The sequence below is a fragment of the Triticum urartu genome, chromosome 6, assembly GCF_003073215.2.
Source record: "Triticum urartu cultivar G1812 chromosome 6, Tu2.1, whole genome shotgun sequence".
Classification (NCBI taxonomy): Eukaryota; Viridiplantae; Streptophyta; class Magnoliopsida; order Poales; family Poaceae; genus Triticum; species Triticum urartu.
This window is the reverse complement of record NC_053027.1, coordinates 24,398,545-24,422,652: the sequence shown is the minus strand read 5'-3', so window position 1 is coordinate 24,422,652 and position 24,108 is coordinate 24,398,545. Positions and strand designations below refer to the sequence as shown.

The following is a 24,108-nucleotide window of genomic DNA, read 5'->3' as shown; positions in this document are numbered from 1 at the left end:
CAGTGCATTTCTTGCTATAACTGTAACCAGAAATGATATTTTTCTAAATCTTTGAAAAGCATTTCGGTAGAATCAGTTCATTCTACTACATCTTGTTGACCTACGGTAGTCCCAATTATTTAAAACAGTCCAAGCATCCTTCAGCACCATCACTAGAGTTTCACAGAACATCAGTTTTGACCGGTCTGCTTCAATTTAGATGAAGATATGCTGTGTGAAATCTTGAATTTGTTCATCTTTGAATTTGATATAAGCGAACATGGCAGTGGCAAACTAACATAAGTGACGGGCGAAGTACTTGGGAACTGATGAACAAAAAAAAGGCAAATCGAAATTCACAGAGAGAAATAATTATGATTAAAAAGGCTAAACAAATGAAAAAAATACATATCAGAGCCAGGTTTCGATCCTGGGACCTGTGGGTTATGGGCCCACCACGCTTCCGCTGCGCCACTCTGATCTTAATGTAATCCTTACGAGTTTCATGGATTTGTTGGTTGGCGCGCAACGACAGACAGACAAACAGCGATGGGAAAGAATCTCCTCTGTTCTCACGGAAGGAGAAGGAAACAGGTGAATTTGCAACTTTTGATTGAGTTGAAAGCTTTGTGCTTTTGTTACTGACTTGTAGCTCCTCTGTTTCCGTAACTCCTCTGGTTAGTAGGATCATAATTACCATAATAAAGCTACCACACTTGCCTTGTTGGAAGATCCATTGAACAAGCACGGCAAATCTCACCAATTGATATTTCTAAGAGAAACATGGCCCCATATTGTTGCTGGTAGCTTACAGTAACTGAGAAAGTTAGAAGGGATAGAGGGGATTGGCGAAATATGATGGATGAGCTAGCAAAGTAAATAGGGTGTGTCAGCTAGTTGTATGTTTAAGATTAAAAAAACACTAGGTGTACGCGTGCTTATGATTCTAGTCTGCCAATTTGAAAATAAAGCGGTTACTCTATTCTGAATACAAAGATTGCTTGCTTGTCCATGTGGGTCTCTGAAGTTTGGTCCAAATCTGAGATAACATACATGTAAACGGGTGTGATATATGTAAATCCTTAAATGACTGTGACCCTTCGACTTGCATTTTCTTTACTTTTTTTTTGAAACGAGGCAAAAGATTTGCCATTTTCATTGAATAAGTAGGAGATAGAGTTTTAACGACATCTCCTCCCCGTGGAAACGGGGAGAATTACAAAGATCTACTTTCTTTACTTAAATGCACACTGTATCTCCTTTGTCTTGCTAATTTTCTGTCAAATGATATCAGATTATTTCATGATATAACTATGAACGCAAATGATATCTGTTGATTTGTGAAAGTGTGCACCTCCAATTGTGTATTGGATTTTAAGGAGTGTATCATGAGGAGCAAACTGTAGATCATTTAGGAGGTTTTGTTTACGACTTCCGAGGGAAAATCTCTAGGAAATTTGCAGGTCTTTGTGGCCTATAATGCTTTGCCATGTTGCCCTACTATCTTTCAGCTGCTATATCCAAGTCATGGAACCTCAATGATCTGCGCGGGAGGGCGTTTTCATAGAGACCTTGGACTTATGGGTGGTTGTAGTTGGCTAAAGGATGCTAATGATGAAGTATATGGTTACGACGCTGCTTCAAATCACTGGAGCAAAGCAGCACCAATGCCTACTGCTAGGTACTCCTTCAACTTCTGTTCTCTGTTTGTTTTACATATGTGGCCTAGTATCCTAGTAGTTACTATGGGCGATCCACTTATGCGCTGATGTTTTGATTTCAGGTGCTACTTTGTAACGGCAGCTCTGAACGACAAGATTTATGTTACCGGAGGATTCGGACTGACAGGCTCTTGGTGCCCACACAAGAACCCGATGCTTACCCCTGACATTGTCAAATTCCTGGCATTGGATGATGATACGAACCTAGATACAAATTACTCAATGGATAATGGATACAAGGAATTCAGTCACAGATACAAGTTTCTATCAGCAAGAAAGGGGATCTGGAAAGCTAGAGCCGGGAGGTGGGAGAGGGAAAACGCCCAACGACGGCCAGTTCGGGTTCCAGTTCTTCGATCCCCTTCCTTGAAGCGATGGGTTCCTCTATATATCAGGTCAAGCCTCCTCGGGTTGGGCTTGGCAGTCTGTTTGGGCCTCGTGGGCTGGCATTGAGCCTCTTTCGTTGTGGTTGATGAAGTAGTTCCCATGACATTCCTCACTCCTTGAAACTCGGCTTGACCCAAGCCGACACTGAAGAATTTATGCCCGGGTCCCATGGAACTGCCAGAGCGGTGGTGATATCCTTAATGGTAGTAGCCATGTTCGAGGTAGACTTGATCAAGTTCAAAGACGCTAGTGTCGTTGAGGTAGTAGTCGTTGTTGGCACGGACTTGGTTGACCCATCACATGCCAACCATTCAGTCTTGTAAAGACTGCACACTGGGAGTTGTATGCAACAATAGTACGCACAGAACCAAGCACCCAAGCAATCTTCCAAACCATCAAGGGACTGAATTCAAACCTCAAACATACCGAGCAATCGATATAGAACTCTGCGGCATGAGCCTGTGAGAGTTTGCACCTCACCAACTCAGTAGCAGAGCACTCGAGCATTATTTTTGGAGAAGTGTTTGCAAGAACAAGGCATCCATAGGAGCTCTTCAACATCAGCTGGTCCACACTTGGCATTGGATGTTTCTGGGAGCTAAGTTCAGTGCAAGGTAACACGTTAATCTGAACCGTTGAGACATCTGGCCATGTTAATAGAAATCCAAGATTTAGACAACCAAGCCTACTATGATAGTCCAAAATAATTTTGCTGTGGGGGTACACTCATTGCCTGTCAGAGCACTCAACCCCAATAGCAATAGTGTTGGGATTGCCACATGAGCAATTGCAGAATAAGGAGTACACTGCTTGATTCTCACAAACTGCAGCTTGTATGTGTGCCGGCTTGCACGTACTTGCAGGGAATGACAGTCGCTACTTGACCATTTGATGAATGGGTTTATTCCTATGAGAGGTTCGCTCTACTGCGCCGATGCTCACAAATAAGGGATGCAGTCCAATTTTCGTCATATAAGAATTAACCTCAGTGTACTGCTCCACCATATAGGAAATCCTGTTGTTAAACTCCAACTTTCCGCTCTTGCATAATGTAAGTTCAGGTGCACTAGAGAAGTTGTGACTTGGACAAACTAGATATTCCTCCAAACATAGATGATTGACGGGAGTACCTATCATTGAGGGCTTGGTGATGTTGAATACAGCAATAGCCTTGCCCTGAACTACAAATTTCATCCAATGTACAGTAAGCTGCGGCTCAATCTCATCGAACATAATTACTCGCAAATAGTTATCAGTGCAATGTAGAATACTCGACAAGGCCTCCGGACATTTAATCTCATTAGAACTGAATGGCCGAGTTGTGACGATCTCTTTACTCTTCAGCTGATTGTCAACTACTGTAAGTTCTCCATAGGAATTATGGGTGTAGAGCCACTCGACAGCAATTGCGCCCATGAACCTGTGATAAGGGCTCGCAAGGCATGCTTCAATGATATATTGCCCAGGCCAGAAAGAATCTTCTAAAATTGTATCTGCCAGCAGCAAACCTTGAATATCTGACCGCCAATATCCCGCAATCCTCCATAGCTCCTGATCCACCAAAGGCAGCGGTACAGAAAAATATTCCTTGTCTTTATGAGCCCCTTGAGAGGTCCAAACGAATAAAATGACCCCAATTCTGACTTGCGTGTATACCGGGCTACTATCAGGGAATACCAGTTTGTGTAACTGTATGGTGTGAGTGACTATAACTGAGATTAACACACCACAGCATTCAGCCATATGAAGGGCAACAACAAGAGATTGAATGCTCACTGCCTTGCTGCAGCACACAATTGCATGCAGATTTGGTGAGAATGTCACAGCCGATAAGAACTGCTTGAATTTAGTCTATTTTGGGCATCCCAATAACTATTTCAGAAATTCCTAATAAATCCTAGAGGCTCACTTAGTCCCACATTGCTAGTTTAGTGGGAGTTGGACCTCCTTATAAGGGAGGTTCTTTCCCCACTTGTACGAGCATGAGAACAAGAGGGATATCCACGCGCGCTCCTCCTCCACCGCCCGCCACGCCACGCCACGCCACGCCACGACGCGCCGCGCCGCGCCGCGGGTTGCGGGAACGAGCCGATATCTAAGTTTTTGCCACGCACGACGGGTATACGAAAGGTCACGTGGGAGTTGAAACATTTTCTGTAGTGGACACTGAATTCGAACGGCGCGCCTCTTCGACCGCTGCCTGTTCGCTTCTTCTCCCTTCGTTGCTTCACTACATAAGAGAGGTCGCTCCTCTCCAGAGAGACACAACAGAAGCTCCTCTTCTTTCTCTCGCCACAAAGTTCCGACCACTGCGTTGCTGCTACGTTCTTCCCCATCCCGTCTTGCGGCGTGCACCGCAGGTCGGGACAGTAGGCCTTCGAAACCGCACCTTTTGAGTCCTGTACGGGAGAAGGGTCACTACAAGAAATTTGTTCATTGTTGACCCTCCATTTTGGTCACTGAATAGTCATTATTCATGTTTTATGACCTTGTTTTGACCAAATTCAAAAGGTCAACAGTTGGCCGTCAAAAACGAACAAACATGACCTTTCTAAAATTTTGGTCGCAAATCTCTATTGACCAAAATTTTGGTTTGGTCATTACCCATTTCTATGAGCCACGTAGGATCTGATGTGGCTAAGTTGACGTGGCATTGCTAGTGACCAAATGGAATCATCATAAATTTCCCAGCCCGGTCCACCAATCTAGCCTACATGGGCCTGGCCCAATACATATTTTATTATAAGAAATGTCTGATTTGTATGGGCTGATGCATTATTTTGTCAGAAGCATGCATATATCAAGATAGGCCCATTAAAAAATAAGTACATAAAAATACAATATTGCAGATAAACTGTATATTTCATTTCAGTAACACATCACATGAAATACAATACATCATCCAATGACTCCTCGATACACCAAGGTTTAAGGCCCAACAAGTGCACCGCAAAATGATTCTAAAAGTGCACAGAAAAATAGTTATATATGTGCAAGTGCACAACAAAAGGATCCAACAAGTGCACAAGCGCACATCAACATAGTTCTACAAATATTGGATGAGAAGCACAAGTTTTAAGTTATCACACATAACATCAATGAGAAACGAAGCTTCTTGTGCCCTCCTTCTACTCTCCACTTCTTCTGAGTGACTCAGATCATCCTGGTAATAGGAATAAGCAAACATAAGAAAGCATACAAAATACGAGCAAAAGAAAGACAAATGGTGGTTTTACATTCAGAAGTGAGACTTAAAAGTTCACATCAATGAACAGAAACACAAGACATTAAGACATACTCCCATAGAAATTTCAGGACTTGCAAGATTATTCGTGTGTTAGCTCTGAACACTTTGTGCAAAAAAAGCTCACATCAATAACTTCCAAGATCAAGATATGTGAATAGTGTATCTTTAACACAGTATAATAAACATCACAACCATGAGCAGTACAACACAACACAGCTCATAAACAACCAAACCAAACTGATTGCAAACTACTCCCTCTGTCCCATAATATAAAAGCGTTTTTTACACTACAACACATGCACACAAAGTATACATGGCAGAAACACAACCTCGTATGTAGAATTTAACATAATTCATCAGTTTAAATCTAAGGAGTACCAATCAGAACCATTTCTTGCAGTGATCTCAACCTTTATTATTGCACGGGAAATAGTTACAGAAATAAACTAATGAAATAATCTTCTTAGAAGAGTCCCAACAATTTGCATTAACTATTAACATGGTTGCAAAACTTCGGTAGTAAAGAGGGTACCATGTTTCTTTTGTCTTTACTTGACTGGAATTACAACATGAAGCACATGAACAAATCATACGAACAAGCAACCCCATAAACGCTCTTGAATCTTGTATATACTTTTCTTGTAGAACATGTGGGGGAAGAGCATTACCTTGATGGGATCTCAATCATTAATGATCTCAATCGAAGCATACAACCTGGACAATCTAGACTAAATCTAGAGAAAAAAAATTACTTGTCCACAAGGGTGAGATTGACCTACACATTGCCAAACAACCCTTTGCAGTCACTTGGTTCAGATCTTCCCTACAAGGTGATGAGCATTCCACTGCAGCAAACAAATATAATTAAATTCAAAATATAACCACTTTTATGGAGACTACTAAAAGGCAAGTTTAGCTAATAGAACTTCTATAGCATGCAAGATGTTTCTTAGATCAACAAAAACAAGAACAAGAGCTATGACAGCGAACCCTTGAGCAACATATAATGAGCAGGGTATTCAAAGAAGGTCGTATCTTCCACACAAGGCTGATCAGAACAAGAAATATTCAAGTCTACTAATTTATTACTGAATCACATAGCATCATAGGAGAAAACAATGATTCAAGTTTAAATAAGACATACATATATGCTAAGGAAAAGTAAGTCACAACCAAAAGCATTTTGACTTCCATTTATTTGCACACGCAAAATCATTAGGTGCTCACAGTTCAGATCAGGTAAGGTAATTTTGTAGCTCCCCACTGTTGCTGGCTTAACAAGACTCATCCTCGAGCATAACAACATATTTGGAATCTCCATTATAGTAAATAAATGAGAGGACAATCCATAAGTCACATCATATTATACAAGAAAGCTAAATCTAGGATTTGTGGTCGGTGGTGTATATACATGCACATAGAGGAGGCTGGAGTTGTGGAAGTCAAACATACTTGCCACCACGGTAGAGTGAGGTGCCATGGTGTAGGTAGCGGAAGGCCGCCGCCACCCAGCACCCACTCACGCCCAAGCCTTCTTTCTTCTCATCCTCTTCCTCTGCCCAATATGGCACTCCTGCCATTGCCGTGTACAAGAAAAAATTGATGGTAAGGCTCAAAAAGAAGACCAAGGAATCTAACATGATAAGAGAATCCAATACTAATGCATAGATAAGCCTCTATGCAACAAGCCACATATAATAAAAAAGGGCAGCCGACAATAACCGACTATAGGTTCATGCACATGTACCACAAAAAATCTCCTTATATTATTTATCTCAAGAATTCCATGTAGATGTTAGACATGCTTGAAAAGAAACCTAGCTTCAAGAGAAAAATAAATCTACAATCTTAGGATAATCAGGTCAATCTTCGTATAACAAGAATCTGGCAACAAGCAACAAATCAGGCGACATACAGATAAAAGAATTAACTATTGTAATTTCAGCTAATAACCAGTTCTAAAAATTATACTTAAGCAGATGCTGCTAACAATGGAGAAATTGTGAATAATCTGTAGCATGTAAGTTTACCCATAGAGGCAAAAGGGAGGGACAAGGCCGGTGTAGAGCTTGTCGTGGACCTGGAAGGCCCTCTAGAAGTGAATGGTGATGGTTTGGAGCTGCACACCAAGCCAATAGGGCAAGTGGAGCAAGCGTGAAGGTGGGGAAGTCGAGATCTGAGACAGGGAGGCGTGGTATTGAGGTCCTTGGATGGGGTGAACTTGCCGACATGGCCAGAATCTTGGGTGGATTCTTCATTTGGTGAACAGGGAGGCTATGTTCACAATCACTAGTAATTGAATTTGTGTCATGTTGGGGATTCAGAATGTACACAACATATTTATGTCAAAGAAGTTAAACTAGGTGCAGGTCACCAAAAATTGAATTTCTTGCAACCAAACCATACCAACAGGAAGGAGATGGTTGCATAGATACAAATCCATGAGCTGGCAGCCAAATTGACCAATCTAGACCTCATCTTGTCTCTCTATTTGGCACTAACTAACTAAATAAAAAAACTGGACTTGTTAAGACAAATCCCTCTTGAATTCCTTGAGGTAACCGGGATTTGCATCAATATTCCTTAACTTAGCATCATTACTGAGCAGAGGTAGAGGGGGAGGGATATGCTACCTGCCGCAGTGGGTCGTCGTGGCTGTGCTTGAGCTCGGCAAGATCTCTTGGTTGCCCTAGCAGCAGACCCCTCCTGCCCCTCCTCCTTGAGCAGAGCATGGCCGGTGGCTAGGTGTGCCCCTCCTACTCCTCGAGCAGGGCAAGGCCGGCGCCCTCCTGCCATCGTCGCCGTCTCCACGTCATGGTGACCTGCAGCAAAGGGGCGGGTAGGAGGAGAAGGTGAGATGAGGATGAGAGGTTGGATCCGAGCAAGGAAGGATGGGAAGGGCCTACCTGGGCAATGCTGGTGACAGATCTCGCGAGCTTTGGCCTTGACATCGCCGGTTGTGCCGGGTTCCGACGAAGGAACCCTAGCCGCGGGCGAGGTTGCGGGCCTTGAGGCGCGGATCTGAACGGAGGGGAGGGAGGGGCGGATCTTGGGGAGCTCAGGGATCGAGCTGCGCGTGGCCTGAGCTCGCCGGAACCGGCCGGCATAGTTGGTGGCGGCGGCGAGGAGATCGTAGGTTGGGAAGGAAAGGTTCGCACGAGAGAGAGGGAGAGATTGGTGCGGTGGGCTTCTCCTTTTTTCTCCTTTTCTTTAGAATGGATGGATGGATGGATGGGTGGACGGTGGGAGTGCTGGGAATGAATGGCAGGATGTTCGCCATATCATCAATCCATGGCATAAATGATTCCACCAATGAGAATTAAGCATATGCAAATTGTGTGTTTTTCCTTCCGTTTCTCTTATATTTTTTATCCTCCAATTCCGGGTAAAGACTCAACATATTACTCCCTTATAGTTTGTTCAAATGACCCAATATTTTTCAAATGGCCTCTTATTTCGGATAAACAATGTTACCGAATCGAGTTTTTATTTTCATTGCACGTTTTTTTTCTAATTCCGAAGTGCCAAAGATGGGCTTTTTTAAGAACCTACCAAATATTTGTCGAAAAATTGTACCAAAACAATTTTAAAAAATATTAGACCACATTTTATGTACAGATAACCAAATGGTTGCATGTGAAAAGCTTTCGATACACCTCTTATCAAAAAGACATATTATCGCCGTTTAAGGATAAGGTCAAATTTGAACTGCAAGTGCTTTATAGTTTGATCTTTTTCGCAAAAATCATTTCTAGACAGGAAAGTAGTTACTTCATCAGAGATTCACAGGAGTTTTGCGTTATTTAGCCCCTACCTACTAACGGTCATGCCCATGGTTTTGACCCCATTTTGAAAATATGAAATTCAAAAAAATCAAAAAAATTGGAAAACCTTTGCATTGTGTCATTATGTGTGACCAAGTTTACAGGAAAAATAATAAACTTGTAATACAGTAATTATTTTAAAAAAGTGTTCTCAGAAATGAGTTATCAAGTGTGAAGATTCATGGCTTTTAAGCCAAATGATCAATCTTATGGCCACATTCATGGCATAGTTTGTTCAAATGATCTCATATTGTGCACAAGGGTGCATCTTGGAATTCCAAACAATGTTGCCTAAGGGAGTTTTCATTTTCTTTGCACGGAAAATTCATTTTCCATTTTCCGAGTGCCCGAAATGAGTTTTTTTTGTGAAGGACCTCCCAAATATTTGTTGCAAAATTGGACCAAATCATTTTTCTAAAATACTAGGCCATATTTAATGCACAATTAACAAAATGGTTGGTTGTAAAAAGTTTTTATCCACCTCTGGTGAAAAAGACAAATTCCCGCTGATTCAGTTGGAAGCGGGTCAAATTTGAACTGTAGCTACCTCGTAGTTTGCTCTTTATTTTTTCTAAAAATCATTTATAGGTACATAAGTATCTATTTAATCAGAGAAACACCAAAAAAATTCCAAGATTCAACCGCTACCTAGGAACGGTCAAGCCCGCCGTTTTGACCACATTTTGAAACGGGCATAAAAAATTCAAAAAAAATCAAAAAATTGGAAAACCTTCGCATTGTCTCATTATATGTGATTAAGTTTCCGGGAAAAATAATAAACTTGTAATACGATAATTATTTTAAAAAAGTGTTCTCATAAATGAGCTATCATGTGTGAAGGTCAATGGCTTTCAAGCCAAATGATCAATCTTATGGCCACATTCATGGCATAGTTTGTTCAAATGATCTCATATTGTGCACAAGGGTGCATATTAGAATGGCAAACAATGTTGCCTAAGAAAGTTTTCATTTTCGTTGGACGAAAAAACCATTTTCCATTTTTCGAGTGCCCAAAAGGAGGTTTTTTTGTGAAGGAACTACCAAATAATTGTTGCAAAATTGGACCAAATCATTTTTATAAAATACTAGGCCATATTTAATGCACAATTGACAAAATGGTTGGGTGTAATTTTTTTTTGATCCACCTCTCATGAAAAAGACAAATTTCCACCGATTTAGGAGGAAGCGGGTCAAATTTGAACTGCAGCTGCCTCATAGTTTGCTATTTATTTTTTCAAAAAATCATTTCTAGTTACATAAGGACCTATTTAATCATAAATACATGGTTTGGTGGCGATACGTAGAGGTTTGGGCAGTGGCCGAGGGCCCCAACTCTAGAGCGCGTAAACTCGCATGCCCACCGCATGGTCACCGCGTGACCGTGGCGTTGCCATGCGTTCTGGGCGGCCTAGGCATATCTAGTGGGTTGGGCACTCCCCAGGTTGGTGCTAGGAAGAAAATTACAACATAAGATTCTCACGAGGAGACCGATCGATGCTCAAACATGAATTAACAGCCAAGTGTTTGATTAGCGGTACAGGAAATGTACATGGCTAATGGGCGTGAGTTTTGGCTGAGGATGATCAGTTACTAAGAATACCGTCTTCACAAATTTTCAGCTCAAAAGGAGGAGCCTAGGTGGTACTTGCTTTGCGAACTACCATACTGGACATAACTACGAATGTTGAAGCTCGGCTCAAAATAATGAACGGATTGAGCTCGCATTAGGTGGAGGATGGTTATTTGGGCATAGGAAACCACTGTAGAAAATGGATACTATTTGGAAATGCCAAAGTGGTACTTCCTTCACAATTCTCTTCTATGGACAGAAACTTGGGAAAACTAGTGAGAGAGATTGGATGAATGAAATGAGCTAAAAATTGGTGTAGATAAGTTACATTGGTATGGTCATGCGCTGGTAAATTTTCAGATCATTTGGGTAAGCCTAGCTAGTACTTACTTCACAAAGCTTGCATGCCTGCAGGTCGACTCTAGAGGATCCCCGGGTACCGAGCTCGAATTCGCCCTATAGTGAGTCGTATTACAATTCACTGGCCGTCGTTTTACAACGTCGTGACTGGGAAAACCCTGGCGTTACCCAACTTAATCGCACTTGCTTTGCAACGTGCCAATTTGGCCATAAAATATAAATTGAACCTGAGCTCATATAGATGATTTGACTGAGCTGCAATTTGGAGGAGGGTGATAATTTGAGCATATGAAGGAACTGTATAAATTTCATGTCATTTCGATATATAAAAAAGGTACTTCCTTCACAATGCTTCTAGGTGGACAAAAACTTTGGAAATTTGCCGAGGAAGATTTGCTAGGCAAGTGGAGCTGAATTTTGTCATGCGGTAATGATTTGGATAGGAAAGAGTGCCCAAAAATTCCGAGGGCAATCAAGAATATATAAATAGCACTTCCTTCATAAAGTGTTGTCGTGAATAGAATAGGAAAATGAATATTGTTGAATTAGTTTTGAACTAGGCAAGGAAGGATTTTTACATATTTGATGAAGATATGACCCAAAGAATTTATGAGATTTTTTTGGGAATTTTGGGAATGACAGAAATATAGGTTGCTTCACAACCTAGGGCAAAAACTGCCACATGGACATGACACATAGGCAAAACTGATGAGGTGGCGCCTAGTCATAGCAACCCACCACAATTTACAAGGTTATGACCATCTATATTGGTCATGATCAGCTAGAAATAAGGCAGCAGACCAGTGCTATCTGCTTTATGACCATTTCGTGTAAGGAAATTACGACCTTTCTGACCAAAATGGTCGTTATAGTTTAGGTTTTGGAGCCCCCGAACAACTTTTGACCAATTGGTCTGAAATGGTCATAGATCTATGAACAATTCTTCCAGGGTCACTAACAGAAGGTCACAAGTTGACATATTTCTTGTAGTGGGTGATAAGGTTTTTGGGGAATGCTCAGCGCGACTACTGGCTGCTTCATCATGGACGATCCGGTCGCTGACAACTACTTCCCCGACGACGACTTCTTCCCCGACGTCCACGACCTCCTCGACGACATGGCAGGCGAGGACACCGACCCCAAGTCCAGCGCTTCTGCTGCTGCTGTCCCGTACGTGTTCTTGTCTTTCCTGTTAAAGGTTCTGCCGCAGTTCCTTGTTCTAGTCCTTGTCCTACACATGATAGGTTCTACTTCATATATGCTACTTGTTATACTGTCTTCTTTAGATATGATAGGCTACGGTTCATATATGCAGAAGCTATTTACCTTCTCTCTGTCAGAACGCATGACTTGTTTTATCTCTACTATATTAGTCATGCTTTATCTAGTATTTCTATTAATAAAATCATTTGGTAAATTGCTCATATTTCCAACAATTCAAAAACCTTATTATAGGCAATTTACCCCAAGTGGTTTTGCTGCTTCCATGAGACCTCCTATGTTTGAGGGTATCCACTATAAGAGGTGGCGCGTGAGAGCAGTCTTATGGTTTCAAACCATGAGTTGCTATGACGCCACTCTCGGCAAACCTGAAGGAGAGCTTGATGCTGACAGGCACAAGCTTTTCAGAAAATGGATACTCTGTTTAAGGCTGCTCTCTTGAGTGTTCTTGGTGAGAACATAGTTGATGCTTATGCGTCAATTGATAATGGAAAAGATATGTGGGGTGCACTCGAGGCCAAGTTTGGGGTCTCGGATGCTGGCACTGAGCTGTACATCATGGAGCAATTCTATGATTACAGGATGACTGAAGAGCGCTCCGTGGTTGAGCAAGCTCATGAGATACAGTCATTTGCTAGGGAACTTGAGCACTTCAGTTGTATGCTACCGGACAAATTTGTTGCTGGAGGTATCATCACTAAGCTTCCCCCTTCATGGAGGAACTTTGCTACCTTGCTGAAGCATAAGAGGCAGGAGTTTTCCGTCCCGGATCTCATTGGCACTCTTGATGTGGAAGAAAAGGCGAGAGCAAAGGACACACATGCTCGAGGTATTGAGGGAGGATCTAGTGCCAATGTGGTACAGAAGCAGAACTTCCAGCCCCACAAGTTCAAGAACAAGGGCAAGTTTGATGGAAAAGCAAAGTTTGATAGGAAGAACAAGGCTGTGCAACACATGAACTTCAAAAAGAAGAATGGCAAGAAGAAAGGTGCTTGTCATGTGTGTGGGGATCCTGATCATTGGGCTCCTAGTTGCCCTAATCGCTATGACAAGCGTCATCCTGGGAAAGGCGGCAAGACCGCTAATGTTGTCATTGGAGACACTGACATGAAGGATGCTGGGTATGGTATATTTCCCACTATTCTTTTAGTATGTCATTCTCCTGACTGGTTGATTGACACGGGTGCTACTGTGCATGTATGCGGTGATATTTCCATTTCTTCGTCTTATCAGACCGCAGGGACTTCAACCATGCTGATGGGCAACGGTTCAAGTGCTTCTGTTCATGGTGTTGGCACGGTCGATCTGAAGTTTACTTCGGGGAAGATCGTGCGGCTGAAAAACGTGCATTATGTCCCCTCCATCAATAAAAATCTTGTTAGCAGATCTCTTCTGTGTAGAGATGGCTACAAGCTTGTCTTTGAGTCGAATAAATTTGTAATATCCAAGTATGGAACCTTTGTTGGTAAAGGCTATGAGTCAGGAGGCTTGTTTCATTTATCCTTATCAGACGTTTGCAATAAAGTTGTTAATCATATTTGCAACAATAGTGAATCCAATGTGTGGCATTCATGTCTTTGTCATGTTAACTTTGGTTGCATGTCGCGACTAGCGAAGTTGAACTTAATCCCTAGTTTCACCACCGTCAAGGGATCTAAGTGTCAAGTGTGTGTGCAAGCTAAGCAACCTCGTAAGTCTCACACGACTGCGGAAATAAGAAATCTTGCACCACTAGAGCTCATACATTCAGATCTATGTGAAATGAATGGTGTGTTGACAAAAGGTGGAAAGAAATATTTCATGACGTTAATTCATGACTCCATGATACTGCCGTGTGTATCTTCTGAAATCTAAGGATGAGGCTTTGAACTTTTTCAAGATCTATAAAGCTGAAGTGGAAAACCAACTTGATCGGAAAATCAAGAGGCTTAGGTCCGACCATGGTGGAGAGTATTTTTCCAATGAGTTTGATACTTTTTGTGCGGAACATGGTATAATCCATGAGAGGACGCCTCCCTACTCACCTCAGTCAAATGGGGTGGCCGAAAGAAAGAACCGTACTCTAACTGATTTGGTTAACGCCATGTTAGAGACATCGGGTCTCTCCAAGGCATGGTGGGGGGAGGCGATATTGACAGCATGTCATGTCCTGAACCGAGTCCCCACAAAGAACAAAGAGATAACTCCATTCGAGGAATGGGAGAAGAAAAGGTTAAAACTCTCTTATCTGCGAACATGGGGTTGTTTGGCGAAGTCAATGCTCCAATTTCAAAGAAGCGGAAGCTTGGACCAAAGACTGTGGATTGTGTTTTCCTGGGATATGCTTTTCATAGCATTGGCTATAGATTCTTGGTTGTAAAATCTGAGGTACCTGACATGCATGTCGGTACGATCATGGAGTCGAATGATGCGACTTTCTTTGAAGATATCTTTCCCATGAAGGATATGGCTACCTCATCTAATCAGGAGATGCCTAGTTCATCGAATCAGGAACCAGTTACAATTACCGACCCTACAATTTCGATAGAACAGTTTGAAAGTCTTGTGGAGGAGAACAATGAAGTTCCTATTAGGAGCAAGAGACAGAGGACTATAAAGTCCTTTGGTGATGATTTTCTTGTGTACCTCATAGATGACACTCCCAGTTCTATTTCAGAGGCCTATGCATCTGAAGATGCTGACTACTGGAAGGAAGCGGTTCGTAGCGAGATGGATTCCATCTTGGCGAATGAAACTTGGGAGATAACTGATCGTCCTTATGGGTGCAAACCTATAGGATGCAAATGGGTATTCAAGAAGAAGCTTAGGCCTGATGGTACTATTGAAAAGTACAAGGCTCGGCTCGTGGCTAAGGGTTATACCCAAAATGAAGGTGAAGACTTCTTTGATACTTACTCACCTGTGGCTCGACTGACCACTATTCGAGTTCTACTTTCACTAGCTGCCTCGCATGGTCTTCTCGTTCATCAAATGGATGTTAAGACTGCTTTCCTAAATGGAGAGTTGGACGAGGAAATTTATATGGAACAACCAGATGGGTTTGTACTAGATGGTCAGGAAGGGAAAGTGTGCAAGTTGCTGAAGTCTTTGTACGGACTTAAGAAAGCACCCAAACAGGGGCATGAGAAGTTTGAAAGAACTTTAACAGCTGCAGGCTTTGTTGTGAATGAAGCTGACAAATGTGTGTACTATCGCCATGGTGGGGGCGAGGGAGTTATACTGTGCTTGTATGTTGATGACATACTGATTTTTGGAACCAATCTGAATGTTATTAAGGAGGTCAAGGATTTCCTATCTCGTTGTTTTGAGATGAAGGATTTAGGAGTGGCTGATGTCATTCTGAACATCAAGTTGTTGAGAGACGATGATGGTGGGATTACATTGCTTCAATCTCACTATGCGGAAAAGATCTTGAGTCGCTTTGGCTATAGTGACTGCAAGCCCTCTCCAACACCATATGATGCTAGTGTGTTGCTTCAAAAGAATCGAAGAATTGCTAGAGACCAATTGAAGTATTCTCAGATTATTGGCTCGCTTATGTACTTAGCCAATGCTACAAGACCCGACATCTCTTTTGCTGTTAGCAAACTGAGTCGGTTTGTTTCAAAACCAGGATATATGCATTGGAAAGCTCTAGAAAGAGTTTTGCGTTATTTGAAAGGCACTGTAAATTATGGAATTCACTACACCGGGCATCCAAAGGTGCTTGAAGGGTATAGTGACTCAAACTGGATCTCAGATGCTGATGAGATAAAGGCCACGAGCGGTTATGTATTCACTCATGGAGGTGGCGCTGTTTCTTAGAAGTCTTGCAAGCAGACCATCTTAACAAGGTCAACAATGGAAGCACAACTCACAACACTAGATACAACTACGGTTGAAGCAGATTGGCTTCGCCGGCTCTTGAATGACTTGCCGGTTGTTGAGAAACCTGTACCGAGTGTCCTTATGAACTGCGACAATCAAATTGTGATCATGAAAGTGAGCAACTCAAAGGATAACATGAAGTCATCAAGACACGTTCAGAGAAGGTTAAAGTCTGTCAGGAAAATGAAAAACTCCGGAGTTATTGCGTTGGATTATATTCAAACGTCTAAAAATCTGGCAGATCCTTTTACCAAGGGTCTATCACGTAATGTCATAGATAATGCATCGAGGGAGATGGGTATGAGACCCACAATATGAGTTGTTCACAATGGTAACCTATTCTTTGTGATCAGAGATCCCGTGAATTAGATGTGGAAGACAAGCTGTTGGTCAACTGAGAGGAGAGTATCCTTACTATTCACAATACCACTCCATGAAGATGCAATACTCTCCTAATCTGCATGGCAGGTTGATGTATATCTTAATGTGTTCTAAGTGGCTTATTTAAGCAAAGATGTTATCCTGCAGAACATCTTTTGAAGAACACACCTATATGAGTCTGATTGTCAAACGTCGCAATCTATGAGAGTAGGGTTCTCTCTAGTAAACTCATGAAAGGTCATGGAGTGTGACGCATAAGCTCCACCCGCGGGGAAGATCCACGGTAGCCACATATCGGTCAAGGCTTTATGTGAAGCTAGATTCGCAGAAAACTTGCAGTTCAAGGCCCAGTCCACTGTTCAAGTTGCTTACTAGTGTAGCATAGAGTTCTAGGTGGAAGTTCAACTTAACAGTCTCCACTGCAGTACCGGTATATAAAACAGTATTTTGGAACCAAAGGCAAATTTCTGTGTGCCTCTGGGATCTGGTGGGGGATTGCTAGAATTTAGTCTATTTTGGGCAGCTCAATAACTATTTCAGAAATTCCTAATAAACCCTAGAGGCCCACTTAGCCCATTTGTGCAAGGCAAGGGATACTACTAAAGTTTAGTCCCACATTGCTAGTTTAGTGGGAGTGGGAGAACAAGAGGGATATCCACGCGCGCTCCTCCTCCGCCGCCCGCCTCGCCACGCCACGCCACGCCTCGTCACGACGCGCCACGGGTTGCGGGAATGAGCCGAGCCGATATCTAAATTTCTGCCACGCACGACGGGTATACGAAAGGTCACATGGGAGTTGAAACGTTTTCTGTAGTGGACACTGAATTCAAATGACGCGCCTCTTCGGCCGCTGCCTGTTCGCTTCGTCTCCCTTCGTTGCTTCACCTCTTGCCGCAGCCTCTTCGCGTCCTTCTCCTGTGCCTATATAAGAGAGGTCGCTCCTCTCCAGAGAGACACAACAGAAGCTCCTCTTCTTCCTCTCGCCACAAAGTTCCGACCACTGCGTTGCTGCTACGTTCTTCCCCATCCCATCTTGCGGCGTGCACCGCAGGTCGGGACAGTAGGCCTCCGAAACCGCACCTTTTGAGTCCTGTACGGGAGAAGGGTGATAAGGTTTTTGGGGAGCGCTCAGCGCGACTACTGGCTGCTTCATCACGGACGATCCGGTCGCCGACGACTACTTCCCCGACGACGACTTCTTCCCCGACGTCCACGACCTCCTCGACGACATGGCAGGCGAGGACACCGACCCCAAGTACAGCGCTTCTGCTGCTGCTGTCCCGTACGTGTTCTTGTCTTTCCTGTTAAAGGTTCTGCCGCAGTTCCTTGTTCTAGTCCTTGTCCTACACATGATAGGTTCTACTTCATATATGCTACTTGCTATACTGTATGCTTTAGATATGATAGGCTACGGTTCATATATGCAGAAACTATTTACCTTCTCTCTGTCAGAACGCATGACTTGTTTTATCTCTACTATATTAGTCATGCTTTATCTAGTATTTCTGTTAATAAAATCATTTGGTAAATTGCTCATATTTCCAACAAGAACCACCCTCCAGAGGGCCCAGTGTTGAGCTTCACAATAACATTCTGCAACTTTCCAACCTTAAGAAATAAGTAACAACTGGACCAGGGGAAATTTACTTGAGCATTCTTACTGGGATGAATCTGTAGGCTGCTACTTATGAACTCAGCCTTCACAATAGTCATCAAGGCGGCTATCTCAAGTTCCAGCCAACCCATGTGATTCGTCATTGGATTTTTGTGAACACCGGGACCCCATGGTGATGTGACGCACATAACTCTTTGGGAAACATGTGGCACACTAAAATTTTCATCAAAGGAGAAGTAGTCCCAAAGAAGCCAATGCATCTGTCCTATTAATGCCACCATGAAACCCACCATTTTCTCTTCCTGTAAGGCCTCATTCTTGAAATTTGTTTGAAGTGATGGAGTCCACGGCTGCAGCAACTTATATTGCAAATACTCCCAGGAGGAAATTGACTGTGGCTCTATAGAACAACCCAATACTAGCTCATCTCCAGTAAGAAATCCAACTGAGTGTTGTCTGGGCATACCAGCTGAAGAAATCTTCGTGAGGCTCCTAAATTCATCCAGCTGCAACACGGTACATACATGGCTGCACACAATGAATGGCCATGGCACCTGCCGGAGCACCTTTGATGACAAGGTAGCAACGATTTTTTCTAAGAATCCTTCCTGAGAGTACCACTTGAAGAGGGTCGTGCTCCCAGGACTCGAAAACCGTCTGTCATTGTTTCCTCTAGTTTGCCTGAGTGGCACAAAGACATTAGTCTTTGAATTTCTTCGAGAGCCGAAGAGTGGCTTCCATTTGTACTCTGCTTCATTAGTGTCAGCGCACTCACCATGTGCAGCTTGGTCACTGATGAAGGAAGGCCATGGCCTTGGTTGTAGCCCTTGTCTCGGTCGCATGATACTCGGGATCACATATGCGATGGACATGTACATGAACAGCTCGGTGTGGTTGATGAGGCACGTTGTCGAACACCTTGAGGATGACTTGGTGTCCAGCACGAGGAGAACAGACAACCAGCACAGCTGGGCTGGCCAGAGCTCCAGAGACTCAGACCCTGTTTGGTTCATAAGTCCTAAGACTTTTTTTAGTCCCAACTTATAAGTCCCAAGTCCCTAAAAAGTCTCTACCTGTTTGGTTCCTGGGACTTATAAGTCTCTATAAGACCATATTACAACTATATGTCCCTATAAGTCCCTCCTTGAGAGTCTTATTTCATAAGTCCCAAATGCCCACTTTAAGTCCCTATAAGTCCCTCCTGTTTGGTTTAGATGGGACTTATAGGGACTTATTTAAGTCCCTAGACCAATAAGTCCCTGGAAACAAACACCCTCTCAGTGAAGGATGCAGGCACACTCCACAGAGTCAGGGGCAACATTCCTAGGCCACTTCCGTCGTGGCTACTGTCGAGGGTTCTGTCGCTTGCCGCAGGTGCAGCAAGCAAAGGGACGACGATGACCATGGCCGTGAGCGACGTAGGTGTTGCGGCTGGGGTGAACACAGAAGCCAATGTGGCACCCTTCTGGCTTGGGTATTCTGTCAAACACATGGCATGCAACATGGTGCATGAGCTGCTGGTAGCAGAAAGGACGACCTCAGCGGCCTCCTCAACGACGACGGTTGGTGGTGAGACGACATGAGGCACGGCCTCGTCGACGCCAACATCGAGGCTAGCGTCGAGGATACTCACCGCAGGTGCAAGACCGGCAATGACGTTGTCGTGGTCAACCACAATCTCCTCAGTCGTTGGCTCTTGCACGGGAGACTTGATGATTTCAGAATCTGTGCCGACCAACTCCATCAACTCGCGCACAACGTCCTGGATCCGATCGAATTGCTCAGCTAGGCTGCTCATGGTGACGATGGTGGGGAAATTTTGTAGGTGGGAGGTGGTGGACTGGCTCTGAATACCAAATGTTACGAACCTAGATACAAATTACTCAATGGATAATGGATACAAGGAATTTAGTCACAGATACAAGTTTCTATCAGCAAGAAAGGGGATCTGGGAAGCTAGACCCGGGAGGTGGGAGAGGGAAAACGCCCAATGGCGGCCAGTTCGGGTTCCAGTTCTTCGACCCCCATCCCTGAAGAGATGTGTTCCTCTATATATCAGGTCAAGCCTCCTCGGGTTGGGCTTGGCAGTCAGTTTGGGCCTCGTGGGCCGGCATTGAGCCTCTTTCGTTGTGGTTGATGAAGTAGTTCCGGTGACAGATGATGAGCCGGTGACCATCCACAAGGCATCCTAGAATAGAATGTACTTTGTGGGTATATACAAACCGGTCCACAGGAGCTGGAGGGGCACGAAGAATGAGACACCCTGTGCTGGTCGGACCTGATGGTCGTCGTGGACGGGACGCTTTGCATGCTTGGCCAGTCCCTCGGCACAAAATTGATGATGTGCTTGAATGAGACCAAGGAGTGTGTGGTGGTCAGCAGGCCAACCGTATCAGATTGTGGGCATCGGTAGGAAGATCTAGGTGATCGGCCGGGGGCTGAGCACGGTGATCAACATGGACAGGGCGGCGAGGGTGGACGGGTCCCTGGTGTCCTCGTCGACGTGCCCCTGTTGGAGCATGACTTCCCACCGGAGAAGTGCAGGGTCATCACCATCTGAAGACCACCACTACCGGGAACTGAAATGACAGTGGACGTTTTTCTGTTCTTCTGACTGTATATCGACTTCTGTATTTGGTGAGATGGCCCTACATCGACTTAACTGTGATAGGACAGGGATTTTGTGTTCATTTGTGCAGGCTGTCTTAAAGCACACTTGAGTGTTTCTTTTTTTCCTAAGAAATAGTGATTAAATTGTTTTACAAGGCGATTATCATGGTAAAACTCAGACCAGCTGATAACGTGCAACAACTCTTTAATTTACCAGGGCTTCAAAAAGCCCATTTCATTTACTTGCGCTCAAAAAGTCTTATCCGCCAGTTTGTGTTCTTGACCTATCGTACCACTGTCTTGAATACTGCCAATGAATACTACTTTTATCATCTAATACTGGAAAAGCGCCAAGCTGTTCTTCCAAATCACAAAGCTAGCAGGTCCCTTGATAGTATCACTCTGGTCAGGAATCTCTAACCTAGACATTATCTAGACTAAATTGCACCAACCCAACAGTGTAGTGTCGGCTACGTGCTCACTGTGACTCTAGAAGAGGACTCCAGAGAAAATCACTTCATCCATCTACCAATCAAATTCTCAATACATCTCATTCCCCGGGAAATTGCACTATCACCCGTGAGGCCGTGACACGCTCCATCATGCTCGCCATTGTTGCTCCCTCGCACACTTTGTCATGTGTTTCCCCCTCTAGCAACTAAATGTGATTCTGCTACACAAGTGAGGTAGTTATTTATAGAAGGTTAGCGAATGGACATGGTGGGTGGCTCAGGTATCATTCCTTTGCCAAACTTCCGATAAAGGTTGTTGTGGCCGCTTATTTCTATCCCTTGTGTCATTTATTCCGACATCAGGTGATGTAGTTGTTGAAGAACTATCGACGCTTTGTGGTGCCCCCATCTACGGTTTAAGCAACCCAAAACCGAATATTGCAACAAGCAAGGACAAAAGCAACGATTGCAAGTGGAACAACAACAAACATGGCTATGGTGTAGACATGTCCCAATGTTCAAAGTTCTGAATCGCTGAGATAATGCCACATGATGCCAGTGCGTTTCTTGGTATAACTGTAACCACAAATGATTTTTTTCTGATTTTTTAGAAGTCACTAGTAGAAAAAGGGTCAAATGTGAAGCACATTAGTGCCGGTTTGAATTTGAGCCGGCACTAATGTGACCATTAGTGCCGGTTCCAACGGCTAGGCGGGCGGGCATCATTAGTACCGGTTCGTGGGTAACCTTTAGTACCGGTTCATGCCACGAACCGGTACTAATGAGGCTGTGTCAGGCTATGGTCAGTCTGGGGCCCCACGAAGACCTTTAGTACCGGTTCATGCCATGAACCGGTACTAGAGTTTATTTGTAAGCTGATTTTTAGTCCCACCTCGCCAAGAGAGAGGCAGTATGAGCGGTTTATAAGCCGTGAGTGCACAAACAATGACGAAGAGTTGCAATGCTCACCTACATGTTGATTAGCTTCAAGCCTTGCGGAATAGCATAGATTGCACTGAGCTATGTGCAATGCAGTCTACACTATTCCGAATGGCTTGAAGCAAATTAACTAGCATTGCACCTCTTTTTTATTTTTAATAACTTATTTGAACTCCGGACTTCTTTTGTGTTCAGTATGCAGCATTCAAAGCGACGTCATCAATTTCCAACATGTTCTGACATCATTTGTTGTTTTTCGGTCATTTACCTAATTGTTTTAGAGAGTTAAATGACTGTGAAATTAAAAATCACTACAAAATGAATCCTGAAAATGTTGAAACTTGGCATGGTATCATCATATCACCCGCATAGCATGCGCGAAAGAGTAGAGAGGGTCACGACAAAAACTGGACGCACTTCGTGTACAAACTGGACATACTCTTTCGGAGTATCAGGGTTTCGGACGAGAACTCATCTGTTACACGGCCACTTCAATGTTTTTTAAACTTATTTGAACTCCGGACTTTTTTTGTGTTTAGTATGCAGCATTCAAAGCGACGTCATCAATTTCCAACATGTTCTGACATCATTTGTTGTTTTTCGGCCATTTACCTAATTGTTTAAAGAGCTAAATGACCGTGAAATTGAAAATCACTACAAAATGAATCCTGAAAATTTTGAAACTTGGCATGGTATCATCATATCACCCGCATAGCATGCGCGAAAGAGTAGAGAGGGTCACGACAAAAACTGGACGCACTTCGTGTACAAACTGGACAAACTCTTTCACAGTATCAGGGTTTCGGACGAGAACTCATCTGTTACACGGCCACTTCAATGTTTTTTAAACTTATTTGAACTCCGGACTTCTTTTGTGTTCAGTATGCAGCATTCAAAGCGACGTCATCAATTTCCAACATGTTCTGACATCATTTGTTGTTTTCGGTCATTTACCTAATTGTTCAGTATGCCGCATTCAATTTCCAGAAGAAAAGAAATAATGCAGAAAATAAAAAAATATACAAAAAATTACTCAAAAATAAATAGAAGAAAATAAATAATGCAGAAAAGAAAAAACTATATAAAAAACTACTCAAAAATAAATAGAAGAAAATAAATAATGCAGAAAAAAAACTATATAAAAAATTTGTTGGCGCGCTGCCCAGTGGGCCTGCCAGACCTAGGATGTGCAAATGCAGGCCCAGAAGGGCCAGCAGGCTCACAGGGCAGCGCGTCCTAATTAATTAGGCCCAGAAGCCTGCTATATAGAGGAGTTCGAAGAGGTAGCCGCGGCTGGGTTTATAAACTAGTGCGGCTGCCCTTCGCCAGGCGAGGTGGGACTAAACTTTGGGGTGGCAGCGCGAGGCCTTTTGTACCGGTTGGTGGCTCCAACCGGTACTAAAGACCACCCTTTAGTACCGGTTGGAACCACCAACCGGTACTAAAGGCCTGCTCTTCCCGCCTCTTGGCCTAGCCAAAGTTGGCCTTTAGTACCGGTTGGTGGCTCCAACCGGTACTAAAGGCCTCTCCTATATATACAACACTTACGAAAATTCAGTTAGATCTCCCCACTTCTTTCGTCTCCAACCTCTCGCACGCCGCTCGAACCCGTCCTCGCCGCCCGTCGCCCGTCGTCGTCGTCGCTGTCCTCGCCACCGCCCGTCGTCGTCGCCGTCTCGCGCCGCCGCCCCGAACGCCGCGCGCCGCCGTCCGTCGTCGTCCCGCCTGAAGGAAATATGCCCTAGAGGCAATAATAAAGTTATTATTTATTTCCTTATTTCATGATAAATGTTTATTATTCATGCTAGAATTGTATTAACCGGAAACATAATACATGTGTGAATACATAGACAAACAGAGTATCACTAGTATGGCTCTACTTGACTAGCTCGTTAATCAAAGATGGTTATGTTTCCTAACCATGGACAAAGAGTT

General features: G+C 43.5%; 1 pseudogene; it reads left to right on the top strand.

Annotated features, from left to right (window-relative positions):
• The first annotated feature begins 1,167 nt into the window (after positions 1 to 1,167).
• Positions 1,168 to 20,732, top strand: LOC125515924 (annotated as a pseudogene).
• Positions 20,733 to 24,108: the final 3,376 nt, after the last annotated feature.